The sequence below is a fragment of the Salmo salar genome, chromosome 12, assembly GCF_965601325.2.
Source record: "Salmo salar chromosome 12, fSalSal1, whole genome shotgun sequence".
Classification (NCBI taxonomy): domain Eukaryota; kingdom Metazoa; phylum Chordata; class Actinopteri; order Salmoniformes; family Salmonidae; genus Salmo; species Salmo salar.
In genome coordinates this window covers 92,929,639-92,950,205 of record NC_138302.1, presented here as the reverse complement: position 1 = coordinate 92,950,205, position 20,567 = coordinate 92,929,639, and the positions used below count along the sequence as shown (strand labels likewise).

At 43.1% G+C, this 20,567-nt stretch overlaps 1 protein-coding gene across 2 annotated transcripts in view; it reads right to left on the bottom strand.

The window, feature by feature from the left end:
- The window catches only part of LOC106566022 (synaptotagmin-2), a 44,750-nt gene extending 24,827 nt beyond the window's left edge, over window positions 1–19,923 (bottom strand). For both annotated transcript variants that reach the window (XM_014133806.3, XM_014133808.3), the window contains exon 1: window positions 19,553–19,923. The gene's annotated coding sequence lies outside the window, so the exon portion shown is untranslated. The remainder of the gene's footprint in view (window positions 1–19,552) is intronic.
- Window positions 19,924–20,567: the final 644 nt, after the last annotated feature.

Genomic DNA, 20,567 nt, shown 5'->3' with positions numbered 1-20,567 from the left:
GATTACCTTGTCTTTGGTATTGACCTCTCTCTCCCAGGGTTATTATCTCTGACAATAACATAGCCCACATCCAGCCCCATGCTGTATCTGGCCTACATGCAGTACCAGTAAAGGGTTTGGACACACCTACTCATTCAAGGGTTTTTCTATATTTTTTTTTATTATTTTCTACATTGTAGAATAATAGTGAAGACATCAACACTATGAAATAACACATAAGGAATAATAATAATATATTTTATAAGTAGCCACCCTTTGTGTTGATGACAGCTTTGCACACTCTTGACATTCTCTCAACCAGCTTCATGAGGTAGTCACTTGGAATGCATTTCAATTAACAGGTATGCCTTGTTAAAAGTTAATTTGTGGAATTTTTTTCCTTCTTAATGCGTTTGAGCCAATCTGTTGTGTTGTGACAAGGTAGGGGGGGTATACAGAACATAGCCCTATTCAGTAAAAGACCGTCCAAATTATGGCAAGAACAGTTCAAATAAGCAAAGAGAAATGACAGTCCATCATTACATTAAGACATGAAGGTCAGTCATTTAGGAAAATGTCAAGAACTTTGAATGTTTCTTCAAGTGCAGTCACAAAAACCATGAAGAGCTATGATGAGGACCGCCACAGAAAAGGTACCTAGTCAGTTGTACAACTGAAATGTGTCTTCCGCATTTATAACAACCACTCTGAATCAGAGAGGTGCGGGGGGCTGCCTTAATCGACATCCACATCTTCAGAGCCTGGGAAATGGGCAGAACAACAGATTTTTACATTGTCAGCTCTGGGATTCAATCCAGCAACCTTTCAGTTACTGGCCCAAAACTCTAACCACTAGGCTACCTGCCATCCCAGAAAGGAAGATCCAGAGTTACCTCTGCTGCAAAGGATAAGTTCATTTGACTTAACTGCACCTCAGAGTGCAGCTCAAATAAATACTTCACAGAGTTCAAGTAACAGACACATCTCAACATCAATTGTTCAGAGGAGACTGTGTGAATCAGGCCTTTGTGGTCAAATTGCTGCAAAGAAACCACTACTAATGGACACCAAAAAGAAGAAGAGACTTGCTTGGGCCAAGAATCACGAGCAATTGACATTAAACCGGTGGAAATCTGTCCTTTGGTTTGAGATTTTTGATTCCAACCGCCATGTCTTTGTGAGATGCAGACTAGGTGAATGGATGATCTCTGCATGTGTGGTTCCCAATGTGAAGCATGGAGGAGGAGGTGTGATGGTGGGGTGGTGCTTTGGTGGTGACACTGTCTGTGATTTATTTCAAATTTAAGTTACTCTTAACCAGCATGGCTACCACAGCATGGCTACCTTCTGCAACTATACCCCCTCCCATTTGGTTTGCGTTTGGTGGAACTATAATTTCTTTTCAACAGGACCATGACCCCACACATCTCCAGACTGTGTGAGGGCTATTTGACCAAGAAGGAGAGGGATGGAGTGCTCCATCAGATGACCTGGCCTCCACAATCACCCGACCTCAACCCAATAGATGGTTTGGGATGAGTTGGACCACAGAGTGAAGGAAAAGCAGCCAACAAGTGCTCAGCATATGTGGGAACTCCTTCAAGACTGTTGGAAAAGCATTCCAGGTGAAGCTGGTTGAGAGAATGCCAAGAGTGCGCAAAGCAGTCATCAAGAAAAGGGTTGCTACTTTGAAGAATCTAAAATCTAAAATATACTGTACTTTGATTTGTTTTAACACTTTTTTGGGTTATTACATGATTCCATATGTGTAATTTCAAAGTATGGGTGTCTTCACTATTATTCTACAATGTATGAAATAGTAAAAAATTAAGAAAAACCCTGGAATGAGTAGTTGTGTCCAAACTTTTGACTGATACTGTAGGCTATAGCAGGTTGTGACGCACATGTAAATGTGCTACTGTCATCTATCTCATTCATCCACTAATTGATGGAATTGAAATGTGTGGCTGTGGAAATCAGTTTACTGAAATATGAGACCAACTTTCCCAAAGTCTTAATGTAACATTAGTGCTCTATGCTCATTGAAAATATTACAGGAAGTTAACTAGGCCTATATTTTGCCAGTGTTTTTCCTAGAGAAAATATCACAGATGATTCCGGTTGAACTATCTATACCAAACTGGGTTTTCTGAGGACTACAACGAATTATCTAAGAACTGGGTCTTAGTGTAATCGGCCTGTGTGTAGCTGGTGTAGAGAGTCAGGCGCAGGACAGCAGATATGAGTAATCAACGTATTTACTCAAGTATTTCACAAATACAACACAATATACCAAGCCCACAATAACGCACCGTATACAAGACAAACAATTACTCACAAACAAACAGGGGATGACAGAGGGTTAAATAATGAACAAGTAATTGGGGGATTGAAACCAGGTGTATAAGACAAAGACAAAACAAATAGAAAATGAAAAGTGGATCGGCGACGGCTAGAAGGCCGGTAACGTCGACCGCCGAACGCCGCCCGAACAAGGAGACGGACCGACTGGCGGAAGTTGTGACAGAGCTCCATTTTTCTAAGTGCATTTTTATTGAACCAGAAAAACACACCCAAAAGACTAGTTTATGGAAACTACTTTGAATATCAATTATTCTAATAAAAAGTCAAACATAATTGTCTTTGTGATAACAGGAGGAAATAATACAATTAAATGCAAGTGATTTTTCCAGAAGCTAATTAGAATACTCCCAACATATCATCAACTTGGGATAGCTTTATCTAACAACATGTTTTATCACATTGTTCCAGCACTGCAAGCGTTGAATCCCCATGTGAAGACTTAGTTTTCACAATCCGTTAGAAAAAGCTTTTTTTTTTTATTCGTACCCATTTAACATGACCTTGCTTAACATCTGCAACTCACAGACTACAAAACAACACCAGCCCAAGTGAAGAGATATGGCTGACCAGAGGGGTTTTTAGATGTCACTTGTCTAAAGTGTGTGGTGGATTGATGATGATACTGTGTTCAAACACACCCATAGATCTAGACTGTATGTTCCATAAATCAAACCTGGACCAATAGAAAGAACCTTGCTCATAAAAAAGAGGGCAGCTCGATCTTGACTCATGAAGATTTTAGAGCACACATGATCTGGTTCATGGTAGTGGGTGGGTTAGAATGTTCTTTGGAAAGTTGCAAACACAGTTGCTAAAGAAGGCACATAAGCTATTGATGAATGCAATACTTTGGAGCAGATTCATCTTGGAATGTTCAAAGAACACATTAACCCTATGCTAGTAATTAAGCTAATTAAGACTCACATGCTGTTACCCATCAACATCAAACAAATATTGCAGTAGGCCTGTAAGATGAAGTCAGGGTGGAGTTGTGAATACAGTGTTAGATGGTACTACAGTACATATAGACAGTGGCAACGAACCAGATTCGACCAGTCACCGTTCTAACTGTATCGATTCAGCAGCTCTAGTATGATGGTGCCGTTTGACAAGCCATTCTGCAAGGTCATAGTGCATAGAAAACATAACAGTGGTCTGGAGCTCCAGAATTATTGATCCCTGAGGGTTCCCGTTCCCCCCTTCTGCCGTATGGGATTCCCGCACCCCCTCCCCTCCCTCGTCCCCCTGCCCCCCTCCCCTCCTGCACCTCAAAACCATATCAACCACAGTGCATCTATCTGTGAGAGAAACTCTCTCAACCTGGACCCAGATCCACATGAGTGGTTCAGTTCAGCCGTGGGGACTGCTAAGCTACGACATGATAACAACCAAGTGAAGTCAAAGAGAGAGAAAGTAAACCCGGGCCGTAGTGTTAATGTGTGGTTGTGCTGAGTTGCATGCAGTGGGCTTCTAGTCATCAATGTTATTTGGACCACGTTTCACTTCCCTCCGCTGTGACGGCAAAGAGGATGGGCACTGCATCCTTTCCAGATCCTGCAGGCAGCACTGCAATGCAGGGGTGTAACGTACAAAGATGAAGCTCTCTCTCTCTCTCTCTCTCTCTCTCTCTCTCTCTCTCTCTGTGTCTCTCTCTCTCTCTCTCTCTCTCTCTCTCTCTCTCTCTCTCTCATGCACACTTACAGAGAAAGATTGTTATGTTGATCCCCTCTGATTAAGTTACCTTTTGATGTAATTGACCAGAAAGTATGTTTATATCTCTGTAATAAGAGCACGTAGGCCAGTCCTAAAATGGCCACATGATGTCAGCAGGGGCAGCTAGTAAAAGTTAGAGAGAGAAAAAAAAGAACTGGTGCTCATTTACAAAATTGAATTCCTGACTGGCAAGAACCACTCCCGTTATTATACAAATAAAGGTCCACGATAAAGTTAAAAAATCAACTATTGCTGAGATATATTAAAGGAGGAGTTTGATACACAAACACACACACACACAAACGTGTCTCTCCGGGCCCCTCGTAATGCTGACAGTGCAACTACAAGACAGCCAAGAATGCAACTAGGGAGGTGTAGTCTACAAATGGCAGTAATGTGCAGATAGTATCACAGTGAACCAGCAGCAGTAGTCTCAACAGTAAGACAGTAGCATTGTAGTTAGCTCTGGACTGACAGTGTTTCACTGATGATATCATTGTTACAGTTTGACCTGAAGCTGATACACTAGACTGGGTATACAAACATGTAATAACCTTTTCTCTGGGTCTAACACACAACAGTTACTTTTACATTCACAGATCATCTCTGTAACTGTAGCAAATCAGTGATCAGTGGGGCTGATCAAGAAGGTTGGGGACTCCGTTGAGAAGACTTGTCTAGTTCCAGGTCATCTGCTCTGGCATGTTATGGGTCAGCGTTCATGTAAAAGGTGTGAGATTATTTGATGCTTATAATTGAGTCAGAAACAGACAGTGCCTGGATCCATTTGAAAACACCAGTCTCAACATCAACAGTGAAGAGGCAACTCCGGGATGCTGGACTTCTAGGCAGAGTTCCTCTGTCCAGTGTGTGTGTTCTTTTGCCCATCTTAATATTTTCTTTTTATTGGCCAGTCTGAGATATGGCTTTTTCTTTGCAACTCTGCCTAGAAGGCCATCATCCCAGAGTCGCCTCTTCACTGTTGACATTGAGACTGGTGTTTTGCGGGTACTATTTAATGAAGCTGCCAGTTAAGGACTTGTGAGGCGTCTGTTTCTCAAGCTAAACTTTTAAAATAATAAACTTGGATTAGCTAACACAACGTGCCGTTGGAACACAGGAGTGATGGTTGCTGATAATGGGCCTCTGTACGCCTATGTAGATATTCCATAAAAAATCTGATGTTTCCAGCTACAATAGTCATTTACCACATTAACAATGTCTACACTGTATTTCTAATCAATTTGATTTTAATAGCCAAAAAATTTTGCTTTTCTTTCAAAAACAAGGGCATTTCTAAGTGACCCCAAACTTTTGAACAGTAGTGTATATATTATAAAAAAATGTTGCTACTGTAGGTAGTGTTAGCTAGCACGAGTCGGCTGTACCTGTGCCAAAACCACAGTATTTTTCTTCCTATAGCTTGTTCGCCGTTGTCACGATTGTTTGAATGGACGGACCAAGGCGTAGCGTGTGTTGAGTTCCACATCTTTTATTTAAGTGAAACTTTCAAACAAAAACAAGAAACAAGAAACGAAACGTAAAGTAACGTCGTGCTACCTGCACATACACAAACAATATCCCACAACCCAGGTGGGAACAATGGAGAACTTAAGTATGATCCCCAATTAGAGACAATGAACATCAGCTGCCTCTAATTGGGAACCATACCAAGAGCACCAACATAGAAATGAAAAGACTAGAACACCCCCTAGTCACGCCCTGACCTACAACACCATAGAGAACCAAGGGCTCTTGGTTGGGCGTGACAGTCGTCTTCTTTTTAAATAATGGGCAAAAATGTTTTCAGCACTTTAATTTACCTAACTGATCAAAATTCGTTTTCGCATGCTCTCTCCTCTCTCCGCAGTAGACATACAGTATAGTGAGCAATATATTTGGAACATCAAATCGCAATAAAATCGCAGTATCGAATCGCAATAAATACAGAATCGGGAGAATCGCGAGAATCGCAATACATATCATATTGGCACCTAAGTGGCGTGATAATATTGTATCATGAGGTCCCTGGCCAGCCCTACTGTATTGTACTGTACTCTACTGTACTGAACATATCTACTTTACTGTACTATACTGGACTGTACTGAACTCTATTCTACTGTGCTGTACTGTGATGCTCAAACTTGTGAAACATAGATGTGTATGATTGTTTCAGATTTGGTCTGGTCCAGACCAACCAAATGTGGTCTTGTTTGGTGGTGGAGTTCATTACAATATTAACTAATGTGTAGAATAATACCCAAATATGCAAAATAAGGATATTGCATATTTCTATCTTTGTGTACCTATCCACTTCACCTACCACCTACTTCACCTACCAAAATATTTTCTTTCAAACTCAAGGTGTAAAGTCATAGCTGACACCCAATTCTTTCTGCAGACATCTTTGAATCTTAATTCAGATTTTTGGAAAAACTTGATTGCATAAAAAACTGAGGGAGATTTTACTGTAATTCTGTTACCAAACTTTTAATTTGCACAGTTTTGGTGAAATTTTCTATGTAAATTGTTCAAAGTAGTCCTTATGCATAGTTGTATGGTTTGTTAAACTTTTACATCAATGGTTTTTGCTTGGCATACATTTTAAAGTGAAATAAATCTGAGTCAAAATGTAATTCGGTTACTGTGGAATTGCCCTTTTTTATGACTATGATCTCACAAAGTACGAGGAAAGGAAGGGTGTTTACCTGAATCAGGCCAAATACCCAGGACGTGAAAGGCAATGTTCTACTTACTGTGTTTGGACTAGATCGTACACCTGGAACATTGTATGGTGTAGGCTAATGCTGTAAAGCTGTTGTGATCAGCCATATTGGTAAATGCCTCACGCTCAAGCAAGAAGAAGTAACATTGAGGAACTATCGGTCCATCTTCATTCCTCTTTAATGTATATCATACATATAGCACCACATGTACATCACAGAAAAGTCAAAAGGAGAACGATCGAGCTGTCACAACACAGACATATAATATCAGACTCCTTAATATGAAACTATTGGAAAATGAAGCAGACATTTACTAATTACGCTCTTCCTTATTAAAATCTCCTGTCTCCAACTGTAATTAAATGTATTGACCTGAGAATTCTATTATAATTAACTAACATCAATTGTGAAATAAGAGGAGTCATTTTCAATTACTCTTTCACATACACCTACTTTATAAGATGACCTACCAAACATCCAACCACTTGGAAGACTAAAGGATATGATTATGTGAAATGTAACATTCTCTGATCATTAAAAGTAATAGATGTATTCATATACACTCTACCGCATGGGGCATTGCATGCCTGAACTTCTTTCACATCATCAACAGAATACTATAGGCTAGTCACCATCTGGTGACATAACTAGTTCTAAAATACTATAGGCTGTCCCCACCTGGTGACATAACTAGTTCTAGAGTACTATAGGCTAGTTACCACCTGGTGACATAACTAGTTCTAAAATACTATAGGCTGTCCCCACCTGGTGACATAACTAGTTCTAGAATACTATAGGCTAGTCACCACCTGGTGACATAACTAGTTCTAGAATACTATAGGCTAGTCACCACCTGGTGACATAACTAGTTCTAGAATACTATAGGCTAGTCACCACCTGGTGACATAACTAGTTCTAGAATACTATAGGCTAGTCACCACCTGGTGACATAACTAGTTCTAGAATACTATAGGCTGTCACCACCTGGTGACATAACTAGTTCTAAAATACTATAGGCTAGTCACCACCTGGTGACATAACTAGTTCTAGAATACTATAGGCTAGTCACCACCTGGTGACATAACTAGTTCTAAAATACTATAGGCTGTCCCCACCTGGTGACATAACTACTTCTAGAATACTATAGGCTGTTCCCACCTGGTGACATAACTAGTTTTAGAATACTATAGGCTAGTCACCACCTGGTGACATAACTACTTCTAGAATACTATAGGCTGTTCCCACCTGGTGACATAACTAGTTCTAGAATACTATAGGCTAGTCACCACCTGGTGACATAACTAGTTCTAGAATACTATAGGCTGTCCCCACCTGGTGACATAACTAGTTCTAGAATACTATACGCTAGTTACCACCTGGTGACATAACTCGTTTTAGAATACTATAGGCTAGTCACCACCTGGTGACATAACTAGTTCTAGAATACTATAGGCTAGTCACCACCTGGTGACATAACTAGTTCTAGAATACTATAGGCTAGTCACCACCTGGTGACATAACTAGTTCTAGAATACTATAGGCTGTCCCCACCTGGTGACATAACTAGTTCTGGAATACTATAGGCTAGTCACCACCTGGTGCCATAACTAGTTCAAAAATACTATAGGCTGTCCCCACCTGGTGACATAACTACTTCTAGAATACTATAGGCTGTTCCCCGGGACCTGCGTCGGCGCACCACCTGGGACACTAGTTCTCGGCTAGCACCACCTGGGACTACTAGCGCTAGGCTGCACCACCTGGTGCCACAGTCAACTAAGGCTGTCCCCCTGGGACAAACTACTCAGTACAGGCGCCCCCTGGGACCGTCAGCGGCAGCCCCCTGGTGACATAACTAGTTCTAAAATACTATAGGCTAGTCACCACCTGGTGACATAACTAGTTCTAAAATACTATAGGCTAGTCACCACCTGGTGACAAACTAGTTCTAAAATACTATAGGCTGTCCCCACCTGGTGACATAACTAGTTCTAGAATACTATAGGCTGTCCCCACCTGGTGACATAACTAGTTCTAGATTTGGGTAACATATCAATGATGTAAAACATTTAGGCATCAACAATCAAACTTGCAGATTATGTCGGAGTTGTTTTTTTCTCAAGTTATCAATAATGACAATATAGCATCACAACTGCTGAGTAGGGCCATACGTTTTTCCTGGCCAGTAAATTTGTTCAGGGAAAACTGAAGGCCTTACTGAAAACTTAAGACAACAAAAATCACCTATGAACCTGGTTTAGTGCCCTCTTTTTAAGTTATCATTCCACATGCTGCTTCGTGCCACCACAGTCCTTCTGTGGCAGGCTGGCAACTATGCAAATGCTTTCCCTTTTGTAATAAAAAAATGCAAGCACTGGGGAAAATCAAAAAGTGTTAGATCAAAAAATTGCAGCATGTCATTTCAGCAGCATGACATCCAGACTTACAAGGACAACAAGGACAACACAGGACAAAGATACTTTCCATCTTCAAGAGAAATGCTTGTCCACATTTGCTATCTTCAAGAGAAATGCTTGTCCACAGTTGCTATCTTCAAGAGAAATGTTTGTCTACAGTTGCTATCTTCAAGAGAAATTGAAAAGCAGTGAACAAAGCCAACAGTAATCTCACTGATCTAAAAGTGCACTTCCCAGTAAATTCTATCAAGTATGTTGTGCCAGACCAGTACTTTATAGTATGTACTGTATGCCATGACGATTTACAATAACTTATTTCAGCTTGCAAAACACACCAAAATCTTCCGGCATTTTGTCCTCTCTACAGTGATCTTCATGATATTTATCTAGATCATGTGTACTACCCACTGCAATATTCTATAGAAGGAGTAAGACATTGGTACTGTATTTTCAACTTGATATAGCTAGTCAAAACACTAACTCAACTAACTGGGTACTAACGGTAATAGCTATACTGGATATTAATACAATAACTAACTAACCCAAGCAATTGGAAGAAGTCACATTTCAGATAAAAACAGTTGCCTCCAGTAAATAAATTGGCTGGGTCAAGAATTAAAGACAGGAAATGATTTTGAACATGATTCATATTCAAGACTGTTACTATAAATTAGTAATGTCTCAGGACAGGATCTGTCATTGTGAGAGGCTGACAGTCCCTCCATCCCAACACCATCACAGTCCGTCCATCCCAACACCATCACAGTCCGTCCATCCCATCACCATCACAGTCCCTCCATCCCATCACAATCACAGTCCCTCCATCCCATCACCATCACAGTCCCTCCATCCCAACACCATCACAGTCCGTCCATCCCATCACCATCACAGTCCCTCCATCCCATCACCATCACAGTCCCTCCATCCCATCACCATCACAGTCCGTCCATCCCAACACCATCACAGTCCCTCCATCCCAACACCATCACAGTCCCTCCATCCCATCACCATCACAGTCCCTCCATCCCATCACCATCACAGTCCCTCCATCCCATCACCATCACAGTCCCTCCATCCCAACACCATCACAGTCCCTCCATCCCAACACCATCACAGTCCCTCCATCCCATCACCATCACAGTCCCTCCATCCCATCACAGTCCCTCCATCCCATCACCATCACAGTCCCTCCATCCCAACACCATCACAGTCCCTCCATCCCAACACCATCACAGTCCCTCCATCCCATCACCATCACAGTCCCTCCATCCCATCACCATCACAGTCCCTCCATCCCAACACCATCACAGTCCGTCCATCCCATCACCATCACAGTCCCTCCATCCCAACACCATCACAGTCCCTCCATCCCATCACCATCACAGTCCCTCCATCCCAACACCATCACAGTCCCTCCATCCCAACACCATCACAGTCCCTCCATCCCATCACCATCACAGTCCCTCCATCCCAACACCATAACAGTCCCTCCATCCCATCACCATCACAGTCCCTCCATCCCAACACCATCACAGTCCCTCCATCCCAACACCATCACAGTCCCTCCATCCCAACACCATCACAGTCCCTCCATCCCATCACCATCACAGTCCCTCCATCCCAACACCATCACAGTCCCTCCATCCCATCACCATCACAGTCCCTCCATCCCATCACCATCACAGTCCCTCCATCCCCAACACCATCACAGAGCCTCTGTCTCCTCTGTCTTTCCAAGGTTGCTCAAATTAGGCCAGTCAGACGTTTTGACTCTTTCTTACCCTCTTGGCTGCTCTTGGTTTAGTTTTCTCTCTCTCTCTCTCTCTCTCTCTCTCTCTCTCTCTCTCTCACACACACACACACACACACACACACACACACACACACACACACACACACACACACACACACACACACACACACACGCACGCGTACACGCACACGACACACACACACACACACACACACACACACACACACACACACACACACACACACACACACACACACACACACTCCCTCTCTCTCTCTCTCCCTCTCTCACACACACACTTTCTCTCTATCTCTCACGCACACACGCCCTCTCTCTTGTACACTCTCCCTCCATCTCTCATTTTCTGTCTATTATACACACGCTCATTATTTTTGTGCTTCCTGCTGGTACCTAAAATAGCTTGACCGACTAGAGCTGGTTGAAACAGTTAGAGATGGGCTAGGGGGAGAGGATAAAGGAGAGAGAGAGAGAGAGAGAGCTCAGTCTGAATTCATCACCCTACACAAAGAGCAGAGCGTGTTGCCCCATTCAACAGATCTGGGGCAACTTGACTGAGTAGGCTACTGAGGGAAAGGCCTTCCATAAGGGACTGACTAATTAACTGATCTCTTTGCACCCCATTTATCTGCCTTTTATCTGCTCTCTCAACAATGTCAGTGCTGATTTGAATAGATTTTAAGATTTTGTGTTTTTTTGTGATTTTTCTGTATTGCTAAGGAAACTGGAGAACCACTAGTATTCATTAGACTGAATCCTTCAATGTTGAAAGTTAAGGCTGCGCCAGCAATTACATCATCAGCAGGAGGCCTGCATCATATCTTAGGAACTTATATAAACCAAACTAAACTCTGTCTGGACATCCTCTATTTTCTGCTTCAGCAGCTCACCAGGATTTCTTGCTTGAGAGACAGAGGAAGAGCAAGGAAGACAAATTGGCATCATTATGGAAGGATGATTCTCAGCATTTCCTCACAAAGAGGCAGAATACCATCCCTGTCTCTTCAGGCTGTTCGTGGTCAGTACATAGACAATATTCTTAACTTACAGCATTCAATGTGGGATGGATACATTCTCAGTCTCACTAAATTATTTGTAGATAGTATGTACAATGTTGCTATTCTGAGATCTTTGCACCCACATTGTGGTGATGCACAAGTCTATAATTGAAGATCTGCATTCTGACCAATAGGGGGCAGTGAAGTTGAGCTGTCCTTATTTAACAGAGGTGGAGAAATGTTATATGATATAGTTTTCGATTGCTGTTTGCCCATCAACATGGCTGCATAGATTTCTCAGATCATGGTTTTACACATCATTGATGGAACTTTAGTTAGATTACCTACATGCATCAACCAGATGTAGTGAAGTACAGGGGGAAGCTCTTTCTGCAATAGTTGCCCACCCCAGTCAATGGAGTTTGTGCTGATGTGGACTCAACTCAGCTATGAGAATTCTCAGCTATACATCCTCCTCTCTCACCTCTTGAGCTTCCAACTCTGCTGGCATACAACATAGACAGCATATCTTTCTAACAGTTAGGAAAAACAACACAGACATAGCAACAGGCCTGATTGTTCAGGCTCATTGTGGCTCTCATCACACATATTAATCAAATCAAATCAAATTGTACTGGCCACATACACATATTTAGCAGATGTTATTGCGGGTGTAGCAGTATGCTTGTGTTCCTAGCTCCAACAGTGCAGTAATATCTAACGATTCACAACAATACCCACAAAACTAATAGTAAAGTAATGAAATTAAGAAATATATAAATATTAGGACTAGCAATGTCGGAGTGGCATTGACTAGAATACAGTAGAAGAGAATATGGCATATACATATAAGATGAGTAAAGCAGTATGTACACATTATTCAAGTGACTAGTGTTCCAGGGCAGCAGCCTTTAAGTTACAGGTTTGAGTAACCGGGGGGGAAGCCGGCTAGTGATGGCTATTTAACAGTCTGATGGCCTTGAGATAGAAGCTGTTTTTCAGTCTCTCGGTCCTTGCTTTGATGCACCTGTACTGACCTCGCCTTCTAGATGGTAGCGGGGTGAACAGGCCGTGGCTCGGGTGGTTGATGTCCTTGATGATCATTTTGGCCTTCCTGTGACACTGGGTGCTGTAGGTGTCCTGGAGGGCAGGCAGTGTGCCCCCGGTGAAATGTTGGACAGACCGCACCATCCTCTGGAGAGCCCTGTGGTTTCGGGCGTGGCAGTTACCGTACCAGGCGGTGATACAGCCTGACAGGATGCTCTCAATTGTGCATCTGTAAAAGTTTGTGAGGGTCTTGGGGGACAAGCTAAATTTCTTCAGCCTCCTGATGTTGAAAAGGCGCTATTGCACCTTCTTCACCACACTGTCTGTGTGGGTGGACCATTTCAGATCATCAGTGATGTGTACGCCGAGGAACTTGAAGCTTTTCACGTTCTCCACTGTGGTTCCGCCAATGTGGAAAGGGGTGTGCTCCCTCTGCTTTTTCCTGAAGTCCACGATCAGCTCCTTCTTTTAGTTGACATTGATGGAGAGGTTATTTTCCTGCCACCACTCCGCCAGGGCCCTCACCTCCTCCCTGTAGGCTGTCTCATCATTGTTGGTAATCAGGCCTACTATGGTTGTGTCCTCTGCAAACTTGATGATTGTGGCCACGCAGTCATGGGTGAACAGGGAGTACAGGAGGGGGCTGAGTATTTACCCTTGTGGGGCCCCTGGGTTGAGGACCAGTGAAGTGAAGGTGTTTTTTCCTACCTTCACCACCCGGGGGCTGGCCCATCAGGAAGTCCAAGACTGGGTTGCACAGGGCGGGTTTCAGATCCAGGGCCCCGAGCCTGATGATGAGCTTGGAGGGTACTATGGTGTTGAAGGCTGAGTTATAGTCAATGAACAGCATTCTTTCATATGTATTCCTCTTGTCCAGGTGGGTAGGGCAGTGTGAAATGCAATAGTGATTGCATCGTCTGTGGATCTATTGAGGCGGCAAGCAAATTGAAGTGGGTCTGGGGTGTAAGGTCCTTAATTAGCCTCTCAAAGCACTCCATGATGACAGAAGCAATTGTCATGTAGTTCAGTTACCTTTGCTTTCCTGGGACAGGAAATTGGGGACAGCAGACTGGGATAGGGAGAAATTGAATACGTCTGTAAACACTCCAGCCAGCTGGTCTGCGCATGCTCTGAGGATGTGGCTAGGGATGCCATCTGGGCCGGCAGCCTTGCAAAGGTTAACACGTTTAAATATTTTACTTACGTCAGCCACGGAGAATGAGAGCCCACAGTCCTTGTGAGGGGCCCTTTTCGAAGGCACTGTGTTATCCTCAATGATGGCAAAAGGTGTTTAGCTTATCTGGGAGCAAGATGTCGGTGTCCACGACGTTGCTGGTTTTCCCTTTGTAATCCGTGATTGTCTGTAGACCCTGCCACATACGTCTTGTGTCTGAGCCGTTGAATTGCGACTTCACTTTGTCTCTGTACTGCCGTTTTGCCTGTTTGATTGCTTTACGGAGGGAATAACTACACTGTTTTTATTCGGCCATATTCCCAGTCCCCTTGCCATGGTTAAATACGTTGGTTCACGCTTTCAGTTTAGCGAGAATACTGCCATCTATCCTCGGTTTCCGGTTTGGGTAAGTTTTAATAGTCACAGTGGGAAAAACATCCCCTATACACTTCCTGATGAACTCAGTCACCGTGTCCGTGTATACATCAATGTTAATATCTGAGGCTATGCAGAACATATCCCAGTCTGCATGATCAAAACAATCTTGAAGCATGGATTCTGATTGGTCAGACCAGCATTGAATAGACCTTCCTGTTAGAGTTTCTGCCTATAGGATAGGAGGAGCAAAATGGAGTTGTGATCTTATTTGCTGAAGGGAGGGCAGGAGAGGGCCTTGTAGGCATCCCGGAAGAGAGAATAGCAGTGGTTGAATGTTTTCCCAGCGTGAGTACTACAGTCAATGTGTTGATAGGACATCGATAGTATTTTCCTCAAATTTGCTTTGTTAAAATCCCCAATTACAATAAATGTTGTCTCAGTATATGTGGTTTCCAGTTTGCATAAAGTCCAGTGTAGTTCTTTGAGGGCCGTCTGGGTATCGGCTTGAGGGGGAATATACATGGCTGTGACTATAACCAAAGAGAATTCTCTTGGGAGGTAAAACGGTCGGCGTTTGATTGTGTGGTATTCTCAGTTGGGTGAACAAAAGGACTTGAGTTTCTGTACGTTATCACAATCACACCATGAGTGGTTAATCATGAAACATACACCAAGCCCTTCTTCCAGGAGAGTTCTTTATTCCTGTCTGCGCGATGTACTGAGAACCCAGCTGGCTGTATGGACAGTATATCCGGAGAGAGCCATGATTCCATGAAATGGAGTATACTACAGTCCCTGATGTCTCTCTGTAAGGAGATCCGCACCCTGAGCTCGTCTACTTTATTATCCAGAGACTGAACATGTGTGTGTGCCTGCCTCCTGAGTCGGTGATCAGTGCTTGATCAGTGCTTACTGGGACTGCAGGGTTTGGTCTACACTACTCTGATCTGGAACAATGAAAGCTGCATGGTTGTCTCTCCCTCCAACTATGAGATGATGGTTCTCTAACCAACACTCAGTCACTAGTTATTCAATCATTAGAGCAGGGGTATTCAACCGGGGATCCGTGGCCCCCTAGGAGTCCGCGGAGGTACTGCAGGGGTCGGCAAAAATATACATACAATAACAAATATATATATATTTTTTTTGTTTTAATGTTTTTGTGAATATCGCTACCAACAACATAATAAACTACTTGTGAATTACATACCTACAGTAGAAAAAAGGAGAATATCTTCTTTCTAAAAATTTTAATTATTTCACATTTATTTCTCAACTCCTAATATTAAGCCAATTACACTCACTGGAGTATCTAACATAGGCTTTTAAAAAGCACCCATGAATAGGCTGCTGGCTGCTGGTACTCTTCTTGACTTGGACATACGTTTGCAAACACATGGCTAACCTTTGTTTAACCAGCTAAACAGCTGCTCTTAGTGAAAATGTGTTTGGAGTTTTCTTTCCAGCTAATAGGCTATGTTACAGTTTACACTTCCTCTTCCAATTATAATGTGGGGAGGTCAAAATAATGAAAAACTATCTACCAAATCTATTCACTTTAAAATGATGATTACTTCTAATTGCCATTATCATTCACCTGATTATAAGACAAGACGTATGATGGGGGCCGCTGGGTCACCGGTTTGCCTGGAAGGGTGACCCTGGACAAGAGCATGTTTTATCATTCAAAAGATCATAGATTCAGAGTCTGTTTACTGTTAGTAGCGCATGAAACAACAAGAAACACAGATATGATAGTCTGTTTGTGCTAACATTCCACTCCTTAACTTGTCATGCAAGACAAGGAGTGGAAAGGAGTGGAAGTTACCACAAACAGACTGGATTTCAGGCTAGATATGACACTTAAAGCAAGTTGAACAAAGCATTTTGGGATTGTTCAAACTTTAGAATCAATACAATGTTGATGTTATGGATCCCAAAGATACAGTATGTATTATATACTATAAGGCAGAAAAAACTTAAACACTTTAATGAAAATGTAGGCCTTTATCTCTGAGTATGTGAATAACAGCAGTAGCTTGCCATAATGTGTATGCCAAATAACATGTAGGGTGGTTTCATTATTGTCTAGAAGCAGTGACAATTGGGGTGGCAGGCAGCTAGCTTCAGTACCAGTGGACCTGGAGAGGGCGAAGAGAAGAAGATAGGACTCTGACAACATCTCATTACCTTCCTTTATATTGTCTCTCTTCTTCTCCTCTCTCCTATCTGACCCCAGTGGCTGGCTACACAAACAAACCCTCTACCACGGCAGTAAAGCGTAAACTGACAGTGTTTGCCTGCAGTTCCCAATGAAACAAAGACAGCAAGTCAGTAACTTTTAGAGGGAAGTCCAGGCTCACTATAAAAGTAGGCTAAAAATGAATTCATAATACATCATTGGCTCAGATGGCTGTAATATGGCTAAACGGTGGCTAAACAGTCCATGTTAGAGAATTATAACAGACCATTGCATTTCCAAAATTTGCATCAGTCTTACAAAAACATAGTTCCCTTTAGTCAGTTTACAATGCACATTATAAAACATATGTATGTTCTTCACAGAATGTGTTACAGAAATGTCTGCCATGGACACATGAAGACTTCCCTAGCTTATATACAGTTTGACAATGAAAAATATAATCTCAGTATCATCTCAATGTGCACCTGGCATGTCATTAACAATGGAACATCTTCTGGGAGAGATCATATAAACATTTTATTACTGCACAAAATCAATCCGAGAGAGAGAGAGAGAGAGAGAGAGAGAGAGAGAGAGAGAAAGAGAGAGAGAGAGAGAGAGAGAGGGAGAGAGAGAGAGAGAGAGAGAGAGAGAGATGATGGTGAAGCATCAAGGCCTTTCCATTTCAGCTGCCCAACCACTCCAACGTGAAGAATAGAAGACCTATCGATGTACGGGAATATTTCTTAACTCTAATTATTTTATGTTGACCAGGAGAAATAACAGCAATTGACCTCAACTTACAAATAAGGGTTAGGGTTAGGGTGAGGGTTACTGTAGTGTTGCCTCATTCCTTTGAAAGCCCATCCATTTTAACCAAGCAGTAAAACCCCAGACATGTCTCTCCCACTTACCCCTACGACCCAAAATAGCCCTGACTCCATTTCACTGATTTATGAACTAGCACTGGTACGTATCCCAGTATCCTCCCCCATGACATGGCCAGCTCAGCACTATTCCCTGGACAACTGCGTGTGTGTGTGTGTGTGTGTGTGTGTGTGTGTGTGTGTGTGTGTGTGTGTGTGTGTGTGTGTGTGTGTGTGTGTGTGTGTGTGTGTGTGTGTGTGTGTGTGTGTGTGTGTGTGTGTGTGTGTGTGTGTGTGTGTGTGTGTGTGTGTGTGTGTGCGCGAGAGAGAGAGAAAGAGAGAAAGAGAGAGTGAGAGAGAGAGAAAGAGAGAAAGAGAGAAAGAGAGAGAGAAGAGAGAAGAGAAAGAGAGAGAGAAGAGAGAGAGAGAGAGAGAGAGAGAGAGAGAGAGAGAGAGAGAGAAAGAAAGAGAGAGAAAGAGAGAGAGAGTGCTGCGGCTGTGGCTCCTCTGAATCACCTCTGCTGTGCCAGAGGAGGCGGACCCCTCTGCATCTTAACCAGGAGAGTCCCAGTACAGGCAGTCCTGTACACCGGAGGAAGCTGGTGGGAGGAGCTATAGGAGGTTCTAAACCTGGAGAGTCCCAGTCCTGTACACATAGTGGCCCTGAAGACCGACCGGCCTGAAACACCACCTGAGAACACAACAGCCCCATAGAAAGACACTCACTTGTCACCTTGGATAATGCTGCCTCTCAATACCATCAATTACATCCTGATGTGGTATATAGAGGTTCCATCCTTATGCTAATAACTCATGACTAAAGTATGCATATGAGGAATATGGAATTGCTCGGTAGATCAGGTTTAATAACCTGATATAAATTACTGCATTTTCACTGAGGTCCACTTTTATCTGGTAAACTGTACCCTTCAGAGTGGTGTGGAAGACTTTGAAATCAACCCAAGAAAAGATACGCAGTCAACGTAGTCAATGATGATGCAATGACCTTAGGTACAAGCTACACATGGTGGAAAGGGGCGATGTGGTTAATTTGGTATGAGAAACATAGCTTTGACATTTAATATCATTACTTTTAATCCATTACAGTACAGGGTAGCACCTCTTCAATGCATGCACGGGCTCTTTCAGAATAGCTTGTTCAGCAGAATTGACCTTGCATGCACCCCCCAGCGCAGCAGAATGTATAGTGGAACGGGGCTGTTCTTCTCATGATGTTACTTCAAAACTGTCATCATGTCATTTTATCAACCATTTACCTTCCTTTTAGTCTACATTTAAAGATAGGAAACAAATGGACTCATATCAACATGATAACTGTATATAAACTTGATATCAACAGATCAATAGAAAATTGTTTGTTTGTACATTTCTCTCAGATATTGGTTCAGGGTAAAAAGAATGCAAAAAAAATGTAAAAGGCATTTGATCAAACATTGAATTGGGACTAAAACACACTCCACTGATCACTTCAGTTATAGTTGAATCGACATATTTGAAGTGAATGGTATCCATAATAAGTAGAGGACTGTGAAATATGTTGTTTCAATGTTTTCTAATGAGAAAACAGCCCCATCCCAAGTTCTACTCTCTTACACACATTTTCTACTATTATGTAACGTGATACTGCAGCACTGTATGAAGCTACGCATGAGGACTTGCCTCAATACTGAGAGAGAAAGTTCCACTGGCAGCCTCCCTTTCCCTGCAGTGTCTCTACATTAAACCAGAGGAAATTGAAACTGGGGAAGATATCATTGTCTGCTATAATTACCTTGAGCCTTTCCTCTCCCACTGCAGTCCTCTAGGTAGATGGGCAGTGTAATGAGGCTGGTTACTGCCATGACTAAATGATACATGACCACGGCACTCATCACCGATCAACAAACATGTACATACAGTAAGAAGTGACACCTTACCTGTATCAGAGAGCTGTTGTCTCCTGGAGAAAAAGAGAGAGAGGGAGGGTACTTCTGTCTGTAGTACCTGCAGGACACTTGAGATAAGGTCTTAGGAGAAGAAATGTTTGAGATGAATAGTTTTTTGGGTTTATCCCACTCTGAAGAAGATAAGCCTCTTGTAACTGCTCAGTCCCCGCAGTCACCCCCGGGGGTCTCTTCACGAAAGCCCACTTCACACACACTGACACAAAACAGTTGCCTGTGGTGAGGAGTTAATCAGATCTGGGGAAAATGAAATGAAATACACGCGCACATTAACATTCTCTCACACTGCAAATCAGCACCAGCATCAAAGCTATGTGCCGTTTCACTGCTGTATTTCCCGGCACTGCAGCCTCATTGGCTGAAGAGCTACTCAATAAAAATCCTACTTGTCATCAATTGGGTGTGGGGGGGGGGGGGTTTATGGCGTACTCTGGACTCTGCTCCTCCTCCTCTCGTTCATTTGTTCTCTCTCTACAGTACACGCAGAGGGGAATGCTGAGCTTTGAAAATTAGACGCAGGGTGAAAGGGAGGGTGGAAGGAAGGAAGGAGGGCTGGAGTGGAGAGAGAGAGAGAGGGAGAGAGAGAGGGAGAGGGAGAGAGAGGGGAGAGGGAGAGAGAGTAAGGGAGCGAAGGAGGAGTGAAGGAGAAGGAGGGATAGGGAGCGAGGGAGGGAGGAGCGAAGAAGAGGGAGGGTGAGGAAGGGAGCGAGGGAGGGAGGAGCAAAGGCTGGGAGAATCGATAAGCAGTGAGGAGAGACGTGCTGTGCAGACGCTGAGCCTGGCACAATGCAGGGGCTCAGAGAGTCTGGCCGTAGGTGCTGCTCTCTCCTCTCGGAGACGCTGTCTCTATGCAGGACCAGAGTGCAGTGAGGTGTGTGAGGCGAGAGAAGGGGGGGGAGTTCTTCCAGCAGCGGTTGCCATGACGCTACAGCAAACTCTGCTAGAGTAAAAGGGCTCTGATCTGTGTCTCTTTTTTCCTTATTCACAC